This window comes from Bombina bombina, chromosome 1 (assembly GCF_027579735.1).
Source record: "Bombina bombina isolate aBomBom1 chromosome 1, aBomBom1.pri, whole genome shotgun sequence".
Taxonomy (NCBI): domain Eukaryota; kingdom Metazoa; phylum Chordata; class Amphibia; order Anura; family Bombinatoridae; genus Bombina; species Bombina bombina.
In genome coordinates, this window is record NC_069499.1 from 787790725 (window position 1) to 787807416 (window position 16692).

A 16692-nucleotide genomic window follows, 5' to 3' on the forward strand; every position below is an offset into this window, starting at 1 on the left:
TAAGTCCCCTAACTTAACACCCCTAAATTAACCCAAATTAACTACAATTACATAAAATAAAAAAGACAACCTTTAAAAATTAATAAAAAACGATTGCATGAAGAGGACCCTTGCCGTTCCTGCTCCGCTGGATGAAGACTTTGCTCTGCCTGGAAGAAGATGGATGTATGGACTTCAGGAATGGTGAGTACATTTTTTGGAGTTAGTGTTAGTTTTTTTTAGGTTTTTTTTTTGGAGATTTGTTTTTTTTAGATTAGGGATTTTTTTGTTTTTTTTTAACGGGCAGCAAAAGAGCTGATTGCCCTTTACAAATACCCCTTTAGGGGCAATGAGTAGATTAGATTTTTTAAGAGTCTTTTTATTTTGGGATGTTGGGTGGGTGGGTAGGCGGTTTTACTGTTAGGGGTTAAATTGTATTTTTTTTTTTTATTTTTTTTTTTTTGTAAAACCAAGCTTTATTGAAGACAAGTTGAGTTATACTTAACATATTAAATCATTGACAAGCATAGAGGCATTTACATATATTTAAAGTGCTGTAGCTGGTTCCTCTTACATGTCTATCAGTATTTATATAATATGAAGGTCATAAAGAGGTTGTTGTCCAATATGCATTAAGATCTCAACCTTGTCCATTACATCTATCTCAATAAACATGGCCATTGAGCTTGTTATTTCTATGCAAGATTATATTATCTTAAGAAACATTTACTGATAAACAGAATATAAACATTTTGAAAGATGCATCAGGCAGATCTATATACACTACTAAGGTTTCCAGCATTTCTGATACACACTGCTGGAAATTTCAAGAAACCTGATGTTCACTCATTGGTATGAGCGGGAACAGGGTCATAGAAAGGAACAAGTTAGGAGGAAAGTAGTTTTAGAAGAATATATGTAGAGGAGAAGAGAAAAAAAAATTAGGGGTGGGTGGGAGAGGGGGAGAGAGGAAGGGAGGAGGAAAGGGATGGAGTGGGGGGGGGAGAGGGCGTTCAGGGCACTAGATGTTTACCAGGGGGCTCCAAAACCCACTGGGTCTATAGAAGATGGGCTAGAATTCTCTACCCTCCCAGGTCAAAGTCATCATTTCGTGTGTTGCGATTTTGTCAATTTTTAGAAAGTGATAACGTTCCAGTCGTAACATGTCCCCTACTCTATACTCCCATTCCCTCACACTAGGAATCTGAGTACTCTTCCAATGGGCCGGGATGAGCCCCTTGGCGCTGCTTATCATCAGGAGGAAGAGAAGGTATTTATCTTCTCCAATTATCTTGGGGAAACCATGGAAAATCAAGTATTTTGGCTTTGGGGAAATTATGGTCTTAAGACGATTACTCATCGCTCCCAGCACCTCCTCCCAGAACGGCTGTATACGCGGGCAGTCCCACCATATGTGGAGGAACGTTCCTTCACCTCCACATTCCCTCCAGCACTCCCTCCCTGTCTGAGGATAGATCCTATGGAGCCTCGAAGGGGTGAGGTACCACCGGCTCAGCAACTTGTAGTGCATTTCCTGCAGTCGCACCGAGATCGAGGCCCTCTTGGTTTTCATAAAGATTTTGTCCCAATCTTTGGGTGATATTTCTATATTTAGTTCAGACTGCCATGCTGCAGTGTATGACGGGAGTTCTGATCCTCCCCTCATCAAGAGCATCCTGTATAAACATGAAATCAAGTGGGTTGGGGTCTGCTGCGTTATGCACAGGGACTCAAACTGAGTCCTGTGCCTGCTCAGGGTGGTTCGTTCTTTGTGCATAGCATAATAATGCCTAATCTGCGCGTACCTGTACCATGATGCAAACATCTCCATCCCATTCCAGGAGTTCTGATATCGGTTTGAGTTTCCCCTGATGTAAAATGTTGGAGAATGCTGTCTCAACCAGAGCATAGCTGCCTCCCTGGGCAAATGGTTTTGTTTCCATGCACAAATCCGGGTTATCATTAACTGGTATATTAGGCGAGGTCCTGGAGGAAACAGAGGGTTCTTTAGCCAGGATTTTATCCCAAACCTTAAAGGTGTCGGACACCAACGGGTATGCTGATACCACAGGGGGGCGTTTCCCCTCTGTGATCCAGGCCAGTGATCCAGTGTTTTGCCTCCCAAGGATCTCATTGTCCACCTGGATCCATCTCTTATTTGGGGAGTTTCTACACCACTCAACAATATGCTGAAGGAAGATGGATCTCTGATATTCCCTCAACAACGGCACTCCCAGTTCCCCCCTCTCCCTAGGGAGGTAGATGGTGCGTTGCTTGATCCTAGGCCTGATCCCATTCCATATATACGACTCCATGGCTGTTTGGATACGGTTAAGAAAACCAGATGCTGCCAAGGCTGGGACTGTCTGCATAATATACAGAACTCTGGGGAGTATATTCATTTTAACCACCCCAATGCGGCCAAGCCACGAGATAGTTTTCTTTTTCCAGTTACTGAGGTCTTTTATGACCTCAACACTGACATTTTTATAATTCAGCTCAATAATCTCCGCCAGGTCCCGGGTGATCTTGATACCCAAGTAAGTGATGTTATGATCAGCCACCTTTATTGGGCAGCTTGATTTACCGCCAGCAAAGGCGTCCGAAGGAACCGTGATGTTCAGTATTTCTGACTTAGATGGGTTGAGGAGAAAGTTTGAGACCTTTCCGTAGGACCTAAGCTCCTCCAAGGCAGCCTCCAATAATCCCACAGAGTCCGAAAGGGTGAGAAGTATGTCGTCGGCATACATTGATAATTTTTGTTCCGTTTCTCCTACAACAATGAAGCCGGGTCCAAACCCAAATTTTAGCAATGAACACCGAATGAACTGCCAGCTGACCCGGTCAAACGCCTTTTCGGCGTCGGTTGTGACTAGGGCCAGTGGCCTATTGTTCACATGGGCATGGGAGATCAACTGCAGAACTTTGAGGGTGTTATCTCTTGCCTCGCGAAATGGGACAAACCCCACTTGGCCGGTAGATACGAGATCTGGCAAAAATCTGTTTAGACGAGTTGCCAAGATCTTTGCCAGTATTTTGACGTCTGCATTGAGCAGCGAGATCGGCCTATAGCTCTCAGGCTTATCTTGAGGCTTCCCTGGCTTGGGAATCACAGCTATGTGTGCTTCGAGCATGGAGTCCGGTAGAGTGGGGCAATCTGAGAGGGCGTTGAACATGTTTGCTAGTTTTGGGACCAGAAGGTCTGCGTAAAGTTCATAATATCTAAGCCCATAGCCATCTGTCCCCGGGGACTTACCCATCGGTAGATCTTTTATGGCTTTGTGTATTTCCTCATTAGAGATCGGGTGGTCCAAAGACTCGGAGTCTGGCCTAGATAAGATCGGGAGCTCAGTGTTTTCGAGATATGTCAGGATGTTTTCTTCGTTACCCTCTGCTGCTGGGGGTGCTTGTTCATTCTGGCTAGGGGAGGGCATATTATATAAGGACTCGTAGTAGGTCCTAAAGCTCTCTGCTATTGAGTTGCCATCGGAGCACACTGCTCCTTGTGCGTCAGTTATATGGTGCACGTAAGCTTTTGTTCTCTTTCTCGCGATTGCTCTGGCTAAAAGCTTGCCAGGTTTATCGCCTTGTTCAAAATAAAGCTGTTTTAGTATAAGAGCTTGCTTTTGATATCCTTCCTGGAGAAACTGCAATGGGGTTTTCCTGGTGGAGAGCAGAAGAGCCAACCGTGCTTCATCTTGGGGATGGGCCTTATGGGCCAATTCAGCCCGTTCAACCTGAGAGAGTAGGCTACTGTAGCGTGCTCTACCAAGTCTTTTGAGCTTCGCCTTGTGCTTAATCAGCAGGCCTCTGATGGTGCACTTATGTGCTTCCCAGATGGTAGTATCTTTTAGTTGTTCAGAGGCATTAAGTTGGAAGAATTCAGTCAAGGCTTTCCGGATTTCTAATTGAAATATTGGATCTGTCAAAAGCGTATCATCCAGCCTCCACACAAAGGGGGTGACCGGGATCATGGGTCATTGTATAGAGCAACTCACCGGCGCATGATCCGACCAGGTGATCACGGAAATATTGCTACTCCTAGTAATTATGAGTCCTGTTGAGTCAGTGAACAAGTAATCAATCCTAGTATATTTCCGGTGCGGATGGGAGTAAAAGGTATAATTTTTCATCTGTGGGTGGTGTGTGCACCAGATATCATGCAGTGCTAATTCCGATAAGATAGCAGTTATGCGTCTCCGTACTTTCTGAGGGGCGCTAGAGATACCGTTCGAAGTGTCAAGCAAGGGGTCTAGTGCCGCGTTTATGTCCCCTCCAAGGAAGAGGACACCGATCCGGAGTTCCATGATTTTGCTGGAGACCCTCTGCAAGAAGAGATGCTGGGAAACGTTAGGGCAATAGACATTGACCAGTGTTACAGGCCTACCATAAAGAGTGCCAGTTAAGAGCATATACCTGCCCTCTGGATCTCTGTAAATCTGCGCCATTTGAAAGGGTATTCCTTCTCGAAAGAGGATGCCCACCCCATTCTTTTTGTGTGGACTCGAAGCAAAGTATGCAGTTCGGTAATGTCGGCTAAACCACTGAGGCTCATGTGCATTCGAGAAGTGGGTTTCTTGCAGGTACACTATGTCACCCACCATTCTTTGTAAATCCCTAAGCACTATGGAGCGCTTATTAGGGCTGTTCAGGCCTTTCATGTTTATGGAGATGAGCTCCAATGGGTGGGCTTTACAGGGCCGCTGCATCTTATTGTGGCGTAAACCCCGGCCAAAGATAGGAAGAGAAGGGGCAGAGGGGGAGGTAATACCCTGAGGAAGTGTGTGCAAGTGGAAGGGGGCTACAGTAGGGCGCGCAGCAAGGGGAAGGGGAGGGCACAAGGAGGGGGAGAGGGGCTAATAACGAATGGGAGGAGGGGGGAGGAGAGAAAAAAAAAGGAGGGGGGGGAACAAGGGTGAAGGAGTATATGTAAAAGGAGTATATGTAAAAGGGTTAGTTCAATTACAGAAGAGGGTTCTTTCTGAGATGGGTGTGAGTTGCACTACAAAAAGTTTGCAACCTATGTAACAGTTCAAAAGTAAAAGGAAGATGAGGTGGGGGAATAAAAAGAAGAAGGGAGAGAGAGGAAGGAAAAAAGAAGAAAGGTTTTTGCAATAAACAGAAATATAATCAAGTTTTGTATTTCACAGTGCAATATCTATATCAACTACTAAACCAAACAGGGGTAGTTGTCCCTGTATACCTTGCCTGAATCATAAATAGATAAATAACTTTGTAACTAGGAATGATCTAAGTGTGTTAACAGTAAGTACTTGCAATAGATGAGCCCTGGAGGCATCGTGAACAAGATTAGCTATCTATGCTATTGTCCTCTACTACCACTAGTTTACACGTGTGCTTTTCCGTGTGATGGTCTAATAATTTTTGCCTAACCCTTCCTGTGTCGGATTCTCTTCGTAGGTGTCTAATGGAAGAGGCATGAGCCACATGAGCTAGAGGGTTAAAATATTCTTAAGGCGTGAAGTAGCTAATTATATATTGTGTTTTAGCGTCCACCTACCCAGGGGTACTCCATATGAGGCCTGGTTGGCTGCTATTCTATTTTGTATCTACAGCCCTATACTCTTGATGTATTGTAACAAATCCCCTTGATAGTTGAGTATAGTGTTGACGCTTTGTGGCTCCTACTTCTCAGCTCATCATTTTATAATGTTTCTAAGATTAGCTATCTCTGAAAAGAGTTACCTGACTAGGACTATGGACAAGGGGACTTGGGCAATGTTCCCTACCTAAATGGATATGTCACTGTCTATCCCAATTAAAGGTTATAACTTTTCGTACATAACAAACAACAGTTACATAGTCAGAGTATAATGCAACATTATTTCTAATAACATTTTCCTAACATGAGACTGAATGGTATGTTAAGGTTAAACAATAATATAAAGTTCTGCCTTGAAGGCAAAATGTCTCTACACGGCCAGGTGTCCAAGTGTCCTGTGTGTCTTAAAGAGTCTTTGACTTAACATACATTATAATTATAACTGAACATGTAAACATACGACTTGAATGCTCTTCAACATCAGTCCAGAGATCAAGGTCCTTGTAGAGAAGGGTTAGCTCACTGATATCAGTGATTAAAGATAGGCTCATTTCAGAGCAGTAGGGATATGGATACAATACCAAGGCCACCTATAAAAAGAGTGAGTTCCTCAGCTCAGATTTGACGAGCTTCTTCCTGATTTCTGTGGTTTGGGGCAGCATCCTCCCCTCCAGGCGGCCTGATATCAAGCCCCAGTGCTTGCGCAAAGCTTGGAATATCTTCTGGGGTCCTCATAGTGTGGGTGGTGTTGTTCTTGGTTGCTATTATACTGGTAGGGAAACCCCATCTGTATGGAAACCGTTTTTCTCGAAGAGCTGATGTGATGTGCCTTAAGTCCCTTCTTTTTTGTAGGGTTGCAGGGCATAGGTCTGAGAACACCTGGATTTCCGTTCCCCTGAACCTGAGTGGATGTGGATGTTTGGCTCTTGCAAGCTTAAGCACTTCCTCCTTTTCTTTGAATGAGAGGAATTTCATTATGACGTTCCTCGGCGGGGCTCTGTTAGGAGGTTTGGGGCGCAGCGCCCTGTGGGCCCTTTCAATTTGTATATCTGGGACAGTGGGGTCAGTTTTGAGATATTTGACAAAGTCTTGTATATACTGCTGCAGGGCAGGGGGGTCCACAGTCTCAGGGATGCCTCTCCGTCTTAGATTACTCCTCCTGCTCCTATTCTCAAGGTCTTCTATTCTCTCCATGAGGCCTTGCACAGTGCCTTCCTGGGCTGGTAAGTAACTAGCTTGCTGCTGCAAATCTGAACTGAGAGTTTCTTGCTTTTCTTCAATCTGTGTGACCCGCCTGCTTACTGCTCCCATGTCTCTCCTGAGTTCCCCAAACATATTCTTAAAGTCCAGCATTGCATTTTTAATGTCATCCTTTGAAGAGAGATGCAGGATATCGTTTTTTGTGAGATATCTGTGTGACTGCATATTGTGTGCTTGGTCATTTGTTTGGGCTAAATTCTGCTGGCCCATGCTGTCTTGTGAGAGTTTATTAGAGGGATTTGTAGGGTCTGCAGCTATCAGGAAATTCTCCATAACTGACGAGTGTGTTCCCTTATGGGGTTTATTAGTCTTTTTGCCTGCCATGCTGCTGTAAGGCAATGTTATTTCAGGGAACCTTCTGTGTGACCCTGCTCTCCTATCAGCGTGACTGGCTGTCTTCTATATTGGTCTATGCTGTTCACTAAAAGTCTCTCCTCTGCTTAGGTTAGTGGTGAGTAAGTCTCCCCCCACTGCTATTCTGCAGGATCAGTGCTTATACGGGGCTGCTTAAATGGGTGCTAGGCGATTCTGGCCTGTATTCACTTTGCGCAGTGTGTATGGTGAGTGCCCGGCTTACCCACGCCTCTGCTGTCCCCAGCGTGTGATGATCTTACCCCTATTGGGGGTCAATGTGAGCCAGGTAAAAGGCTTTCTTCAGTGGGGTCAGGGGGAGCTCCGTCCAGGAGGGTCACGCCTGTCACGCAAGTTCTCCCCGAGTTCACCAGGCAGTCCCGTGGATGCGGCCCCTAGCGTGTGGCAATCTTACCCCCAATCAAGGTCAGCGGGAGCCAGATAAGGTGTCTCAGTGGGGTCCGGGGGGGAGCTCCATCCAGGAAGATCTCACCCGCCTCGCGATCTCTCCGTATAGGCCCACTTATTCAAGGTCACTGGGCAATCACGTGGATGCGGCCCGTCAGCTTCCGGCTAGATCGCGGTGAGCAAATTCAGCCGTCAGGAGTGCAGGTATGCTGCTAAGGGTCTCAGTTTAGCTGGCGGGTTCCGGAGGGTGCCCTGCGGGTGGGATGCATCTTAGTATACTGCAAGGCCCAGTGTGTATAAGGATAGTTGGCGCGTTGCACGGCCTGACTTGCTGTCTTTTTGTGTCGGCACCTCCGCTCCGTTATCCGCTGCTCTCCGGGACTTGGCCAGTTGTCAGCTTTGGGTCTAGGGAGCTCTCCAACGTACTTTTATTTTGTTTTAAGCTAGGCGATCATTCCTAATTTCGGCTAAGTATACTCAGGACCACAGAGCACTAACAGATTGCAGCCATTTCGTTCAGTGGCTAGGCTCCGCCCCCTAAATTGTATTTTTTTGTATGTAAAAGAGCTGATTTCTTCAGGGCAATGTTCTACAAAAGGCCCTTTTAAGAGCTATTGGTAGTTTAGTGTTAGTGTTTTTATTTTGGGGTGGCTTTTTTGTTTTTATAGGGGTATTAGATTAGGTAAAAAAATATTTTGGTTAATTTCGTTTATTTTTTTCTGTAACCTTGGTTGTTGTTTTTTTTTTACTATGATGTTAGGATTTTTTATTTTAATGGGAAGTTAGGATTTTTTTAATTTTGGTAACTTTTAATAATTTTTTTAGGGAGATAGTCTTTTTATTTTATGTAATAGTAGTTAATTAGGTTTAATTTAGGGGGTGTTAGGTTAGGGGGCTTAGTTATTAGATTAATACTTTGTGTTGTGGGGGTTTGTCAGATTAGGGGCTAATAGTGTAATTAGTTAGATTGTATTAGGGGGTTGGCAGATTAGGGGTTAATAGTGTTAATAGGTTAATTTGGTCATTTGCATTGTGGGGGTTGGCGGTTTAGGGGTTAATAACTTTATTAGGTAGATTGTGATGTGTGGGGATGGTGGTTTAGGGGATAGTAATGTTAATAGGTAGATTGCGTTATGGATGGTTGGCGGGTTTTATTATTTATTGCGATGTGGGAGGATGTTGATTTACTGGTTATTAGGTTTATTAGGTAGATTGCAATGTTGGGTTTGGTGGTTTTGGGGTTAATCACTTTTATTAGTAGTTGGGATGTGGGGAATGGCGGATATAGGGGTTTTGACGTGTCGGTTTAGTTTTTGGTAAACAGATTTTAAGCTTTTTTTTTTTTCACTTAGGTGCCGGCAGATCATAAACTGCCGTAAGTCACTGGCGACTCCAGAAATGTGTATTTCCGCACATTTCTGAACCTTGACAGATTATCCAATTTACAGCAGTATATGATCTGCCAGAACGGTATATGGGATTCACCCAATGTGCGAGGTGGATTTATGGGAGGCGTGAGTTTCAGCAGTTGCGCTGAAACCTACGCCATATATGTAATCTCGCCCCTAATGTATGCCAACATGGAGTTTTCTGCAGAGGCACTGTTGAGCATGATAGTAGAGCTTCTGAGTATGTATTTTTTCAAATTCTGTAGGGCCTGACAAAGTTGGGGAGGTGATAGTATACCCAAGCAACATGATTCTTTCCCTAGCAATGTAAGAATTATCTTGCCAGCTCAATCTGCTGATGCACATATTTTACTCAGCTCTCCCATTCAGTGTGCCAGATGGTGGCATGGATCAAGCTAGACTTGTCTACGGCTCAAGGACTTCTCTGATGGGAAATTGCTGAAACAAGTGCTAGAGTTAGATTCCATAGTTCCTGTTCTTATTTAATGGGGATTCCATAATCAGATGAAATGCTCAAAGAGTCTTGGGCACTCCTAGTAAGTTGTGTTACTTTGCCTGGTCTCAAATAGAGAGATCTAAGGAACCCGTTCTGAGCTATGTGTGTTTATTTCACTATATATGTTCCTTAAACACTACAAACACTTGATTACCATTGGGAATAATTGTTAGAAAAATTATCATATGCCTATTGGAATCCTGTTTGTGAGTTGTAAGGTACTGTATTACACATGGATATTTTTACATACAATTGACTGTTATAAAGTGGCTATTTTCAACTGTTCTGTTTTTTAAAGACTTCTCCTAGTATGAGATTTTAGCAGTGCTTAGTTAAATTTGCTCTAACTTATGTTTCCTTCTGTCTATTACAATGCCTATGTTCAAGACCTATTTTTTTTTATGTTTGCGAGTTTTGTTTACCAAATTTCTGACTAACTAATTTCTTCTTATGTGTGTGGGTTATTTTGTCAAAGTGCAAAGTATCTTGTAATTTACCAAAGATTTCTCCTTGCTTGTTTAAATTGGCGCATATTAGAAGTAGACCGCAAAAATATCTGGTTTGTCCGAATCAATAGAGCTCTTATTCTTGCACTCATATTACAAATTCAAAGTAAAAAAGGTGGTGCTTGAGCAAAATCCTCAGGCATGGATAGCACAGCCTTGCCTCACCTTATAGACTTATATTGGGTGCACTCCAAAACTCTTTTCTGGCTTTCTCTCAAGCACTAATCCGGAGGTGTGCTAAACCCAAGTGCGCTAAGTCAAAGGTGTGCTAACTAACAAATAGCTTAAATAGCTTTGTTCTTCACTTAGAAAAAGTATATAGAATATATATATATATATATATATATATATATATATATATATATATATATACTGGAATTTTGGACCACTCTTCTTTCACCAACTGCTCCAGTTCTCTCAGATTGGAAGGGTTCCTTTTCCCAACTGCTGTTTTGAGATCTCTCCATTGTTGCTATATGGGATTGAGATCTGGACTCGTTGTTGGCCAGTTCAGTACTCTGCAGCGCTTTGTCTTAAACCATTTCTGGGTACTTTTTGACGTGTGCTTTGGGTCATTCTCCTACTGTAAGACCCATGACCTCTGATGAAGACCCAACTTTCTGATACTGGACCCTACTTTGCACCACATAATTCTTTGGTAGTCTTCAGATTTCATAATGCCATGCACACAGTCAAGACATCCAGTGCCTGAAGCATCAAAGCCACCCCTAAACGTCAGTGAACCTCCACCATGTTTAACTGTAAAGGCTTTATTCTTTTCTTTAAAAGCCTCATTTTATTTCTGTAAACAGTAGAACTGTGGGCTTTACCAAAAAGTTGTAATTTTGTTTCGTCTGTCCACAGCACATTCTCCCAAAAGGATCTTGGCTTCCTCAGGTAAGTTTTAGCATACTCCAATCTAGATTTTTTAGGTTTCTGTGTAAGCAGTGGGGTTCTCCTGGGTCTCCTACCATAGCGTCCTTTTTCATTCAGATTGCGACGTATAGTATAGTATACAGTTTGAATTTGTCTGAAAGTTGATTGAGGTTCTTTATCCACCAATGGAATAATCCTTGTTGCAATCTTTCATCATTTTCTCTCTTTTGTCCATGTCCAGGGAGATTAGCTACAGTGCTATGGGATTTAAACTTCTTGACAATGTTGCGCACAGTGGACACAGGAACATTAAGATCTCTGGAGATGGACTCTCAAATCCTCAGACAATTCTTTGCTACTCTTTCTCTTCTCCATGCTCAGTGTGGCACACAGAGACACACAACAGAAAGGTTAAGTCAAATTTTCACTATTTTAACTGGTTGTTGGTGTGATTTCTATATTGTCAGCACTTGTTAATTGATAAAGGTGAGTTTAACCCCTTGAGTGCTAATGACAGCTCTGAGCCGTCACAGAGTTTCCAACTCTGGTGCTAATGACAGCTCAGAGCTGTCACTAGCACTCTCCCACCTTGAGGGAGATCTGGGGGCCCGCACGCGCTCCTGCCCCAGCGATCGTGCCTGCATAGTGACAGGCATCACCGGGGCTTCACGTTATGCGTGGTGACATCACGCGCAATGACGTGATGACATCACCGCACAACTTTATTTAACATTAACAATGTTAAATATAGGAGCAGGGGGCATGCTGCTTAGAAGCCTGCATCTCAGGCATCTAAGCAGCTACAGAACCCCAAGACCCACCGTTGGAAAGGTAATTGCCTAACCTTTCCAACAGTGTAAGTCTTGGGGATCTGAAATAAAAAACAAAAATTAAAAAAATATATTTTTTAAAAAAATATAAAATAAAAAAAAACCTTTAAAAAACCTTAGCACCCAGGTGGGAAAGTGCTTAGCACTCAAAGGGTTAATTACAAATTACAGGAGCATCACAAACTTGGAATGCAATTATTTCTTACAATTTTGAAAAGGTGCCAATCATTTTGTCCAGTCCACTTTTACAGTTTTGCGTGGAATGTGTCAGATTTGGCTTTTTTTCCTCCACTTTTTTTGTTTCATACCAATAAAAACAAAATAAATAAAAATGAGAACACCTAAACATTTGTAACTGCAACAATTTCCTGGGCAAAGTGGTGCATTACCTTACAGAAATGCCGGGGTGCCAATATTTTTAGCCATGACTGTATATTATACACATTAATACACATACATATATATATATTTAAATATATAGACATATATACACACACACACACAGAAATCCCCAATTCCAGAATTATTCAAAAATCTAAACTAAACAATCTTCTCTGCCTACGTATTTGATATGGTTTTTGCATTCTAAATGCAACAATTACTTTTCTGATTACAAAAGTATTAAAGATTATATCAACTACCTTTATGTTGTATGTATAATATGTATTATGACATGTGAATATTGCCTAAATGACAAAAGATATTATTGTTTACACCTTGTCCCATCCCCTCTTCCTACAAATATTCTGAAATCCATACTATTCCAAAATCCAAACCATTTTTCCAGGCCCAAATAAATGGATAAAGGGTTAGGTTTTGTATATATAAAGTTTTTTATATTTTAAAAAAAAAAAAATAGGAGTGTTGCGGCTCTCAGAGCCTACGCTATAGGAGATGTTCCTTTAGTGCAGGACCTGGGAGCTGTCGCGCTAAGCCCCCTATGAGCATAGTTGGGGCTCTGTGAAGAAGAGGAGCGACTCTCCATCTAAATAAAAGTAAATATAATGCTACAAATGAACTATTTCAAAATCAGCTTTGAATCATTTACATTTGTTTAACAAAAATTAATGTAAATGTTCTACGGATATGCAGTATTTGTTTTATTTAAAACAAAATAAATGCCTTATAGTGCAGCCAACAAATATTCAGGGAAAACAAATTTCCCCAAATATTTGCTCTGAAAAATTCGGATAAACCAAATATTTTTGATGCTGCACAAATCTAGTTATTGCTGCTTATGTTATCTAATATACCTTTAACTCCTAGCACCTCCCATTTTACCTCAGCTATTTAAGGCCACTTCCCATCTAAAACATTGCTTGAAAATTGTGTTTCCTGTGTGAATACAAAGGACATAATCTACTAGTGGTGCTTTGTTGCTCTGGATTCTCTACCTTCGTTACTAGGGATCTCCTCAAGCCTGCTCAACTTGTTTTTTTTCTGATTCCCAGCGGAATCAGCCGCTCCTGCTCGTCAGATCATCCAGCAGCTTAACATCAGATCCCTCACGCTACAGTGTTACTTGCACGGATCATCTCTTCTGGTACACGCTGTACACAGAACTGCTCAGTGCCTCTCTCCTCTAAGCTGCAACGGAAAACCGCAGGTATCCTCACTCACTCACCTGTATTATAATCTCACTGTCCCTCTGCAGTAAGTCTCCGGCTCTGAGTTTCATCACTTGCTCTTGTTCAGCCTATTATCCTTCTCTTCAACAGTCACTATACTAATCAGATTGAATTTAAAGATAAGTTGTACTCTTGCTGAATACCTAACTTGGTGCAACTCAGAACTGTGTTTAAATTACAACCGGAACTGATTTATAATCTAATCTATGTGACTTTTGGCATTGCATTCACTTTTCATTTGTATATATACTGAACTCTACCACCTATCTCTTATTTAGTGCCAACCAGTATCTATATAGATTTACTTCAAGATCCTCTACATATACTGTGTTTATGCATCCTGGAACTTGGTCACATTCCTTATTTCTGTGATTCAATTTGTCAGGTTATTCATATTCTTACTAACTGCTAACTATAGTGCTTACCCATTTTTGTAATTATTTTGGGTGCAAACTATTCTTAGCTACATTTTCAAACTTTTACTAGACCATAAAGAGTATCTAGTTATAAATTGATGTTTCATATATTCAGTCAGTACCTCACAGGTTACAACTAAGTGTTACTGCCTATATTTATGTTCTGGTAAGTCACTAAGTAGCTTATATAGTCCTGATTTTCTCACTGTATTATATTTTTTAACTTTTAATTCTTTGTTAAATTATTTTCAAACACCATTTTCTAATTTTAATCTAAAATCAAGAACAGTGTTGGAAATTATTTTCTGTATGAAAGATTAAGCTCTCACAATTACTGATTATAGTAAGATATATTTTAACTGGATTGTTAAACGCCATTTCTAGAAGTTGCGGACATAAAATCTGCTATTTTGCTTTTCCAGCAGATCTCATTAGGGGTACAAGATATCTTGTGTACAGGCATTAAATAATTATGCATATGAAACACCTAATAAAGTTGGACTGTGCAATAGAGATGGTTAGGTGCAAACCTATTGGAAAGGCCTTTTTTAGGCTTTTCCGCTGCTGGGTTTCTCACAAGCTGAGCCTACCAAGCTATGCTTTACAACAAAGGATACCAAGATAGACAAAAGTAAAAGTAAATTGGAAAGTTCTTTAAAATGGTATGTTCTATCTGAGTCATTGTGGATTTCATATCCCTTTAAAGTCTGCATTACTAAATACTGCTTTACAGAAATAAAACATATGAAGTTGGATAATAATGCAAAATCATACATTTTCTGAGTACAGTAAAGGCTTTCTGTATTTTCCAAAATTATACATTCCTTAGTGTTAAAAAGCTTATATATAAAATTTTCCTATTTAACACCTAATTCTTGAGCCAATCTTGATCCTGCAAGTTTGAGCAATTCTGGGGACCTTGTTCCTATGTTGTGTGTTCCCCGTTATTCACTGTTAAAACACATTCATTCTCTAGAGCATCCTACTCTGCGTATAATATGAAGCAAAGAGTTCATATAAGGCTTTCTGCTTTTATTCTTCAGCACTCAATGCCTCTTTTTAGCCTCATCTTTTACAGTATAATAGAAAACGACTTACGCTTCTCTTTCCTTTTATGTCATAATGCAAAATGCATTCATTATCAATATCTATTTTAAAACACCTTGACTCTTTTATATTTCTTTCCTTTTGTACTGTACCACTCAGTGACTTTTAATGTTTACTAGAGCCCTCTAACCACACAATGTCAAAATAAAACTGTACATGATGTTTATGGTCTGTAGTATTCAAGTTCAACTCCAGTTCATTCACATTACTCCAAGTGTATTTATTATTTAACTTATAAACAAAATCCATGATATTGATGATATTGTAAATTTTTCATGAGATGATAAAAACAGCAAAATAACTTTTTGTAGAGATGGTTTCTTTACATATTGTATACAGCAATAAGTACATGAAAATATTTTAAGACTTATACATCACATATGTCTAGTGCTGTTTTTACAATCTACTTAGAGACATTGGTGTGTTCAGTCAGCATGCTATTCACTTCAGTGGATATTAGCACAGTTATTTGACTGGAGATATAATTTTTCTGATTCACAGAGAACTTCCTGTGACCCTTGCAAACTCCCAGACAATGAAGACAAAACAAAAAAAAAATGATGAAATCACAGTGTGAGACAATGAACATAGCCATGATTTGTGAAAGTGTGTCTTTATAGCAAAAAGTAGTCAAAATCCATGATCATTTATAGCTGTTTTTTATATTGTAAAAGATGTGTCCTTTTTGTCTCAAATAGACAAGTGTATTTGACTACTCTAAAAAAAGAAAAGTAAATATGGTCACTCACAGAAGAAATATATGTTTGCCCTGTTTATGACACATCTCTTTAGTGACCTAATCTAACCCAAATGTATTACAAATAAAAAATGAGCATGTTAATATAAAGCTGAACTTTATAGGCATAGGTGACACAAACCATCAGTATTTTACCAAAGGGTAAGTGAATTAGACCTTCATTTATATTAACCATATAAACAAAACTTGGGTGTTGCTATTATTATTATTTGGGAGAAATCTTTTGAATGAAAGCTTTTCCCACTACATCCAACTTATTTTCCTTAAATTGGGTTCTGATAGTGCAAGCTCTGATTTGGGTGGAATCAAAGACAGGGAGAAAGTTCCACCTGACGGTAAGGACATTTATACCAAATTTGGGAAGGAAAATCTTCTGCATCTTCTCTATGGGGCATCTAGTACTCTGTGCTAATTCTCCCATTCCCGCATCCTTTGAAGTTTAAACAAAATATTAGAAGCAAATGGAGAATCTAACACATTTATGATTAATACTGAGTTCATTAGCCTGTAGGATCACAAAAGGCAAAAGTTCACTTGTATGGGTGATTTACAGTTGCAAACTGTTTGCTCTGTTGGATGAGAGTTCATCCACTTGTTTCCAATGGGGTTCACAATTTAAAGGTGGTAAAATTAAGGCTATTTGGAACAAAATTCATGGCAAAACTACACTAAATAATAGATGGTTTTCTTTGGTGACTACAGTTTGATAAATTTGAATAAGCATTCATCAGTGACGTGCAGTGACGTCAGAGGCTGGTGAGGCAGTGGCTGGTATATGCCTTCATTCTTTAGATATCCTTTGTTGAAGAAATGGCAATGCACATGGGTGAGCCAATCACATGAGGTATCTATGTGCAGCCACCAATCAGAAGCTACTGAGCATATTTAGATATGATTTTAAACAAAGGACATCAAAAGAATGAAGAAAATTAGATATTAGATGTAAATTGGAAAGTTATTTAAATTTGCATATGGGTTTCATATGGGTTTCATGTCCCTTTAAATGGTGTCTTGGAAAACTGGTCAACTTAGTAAACATCTGATTTTAGTCTAAAAGGATTGTAACAGAAACTCTTGCCAGATAACAAAATGCTGATTATGAGATC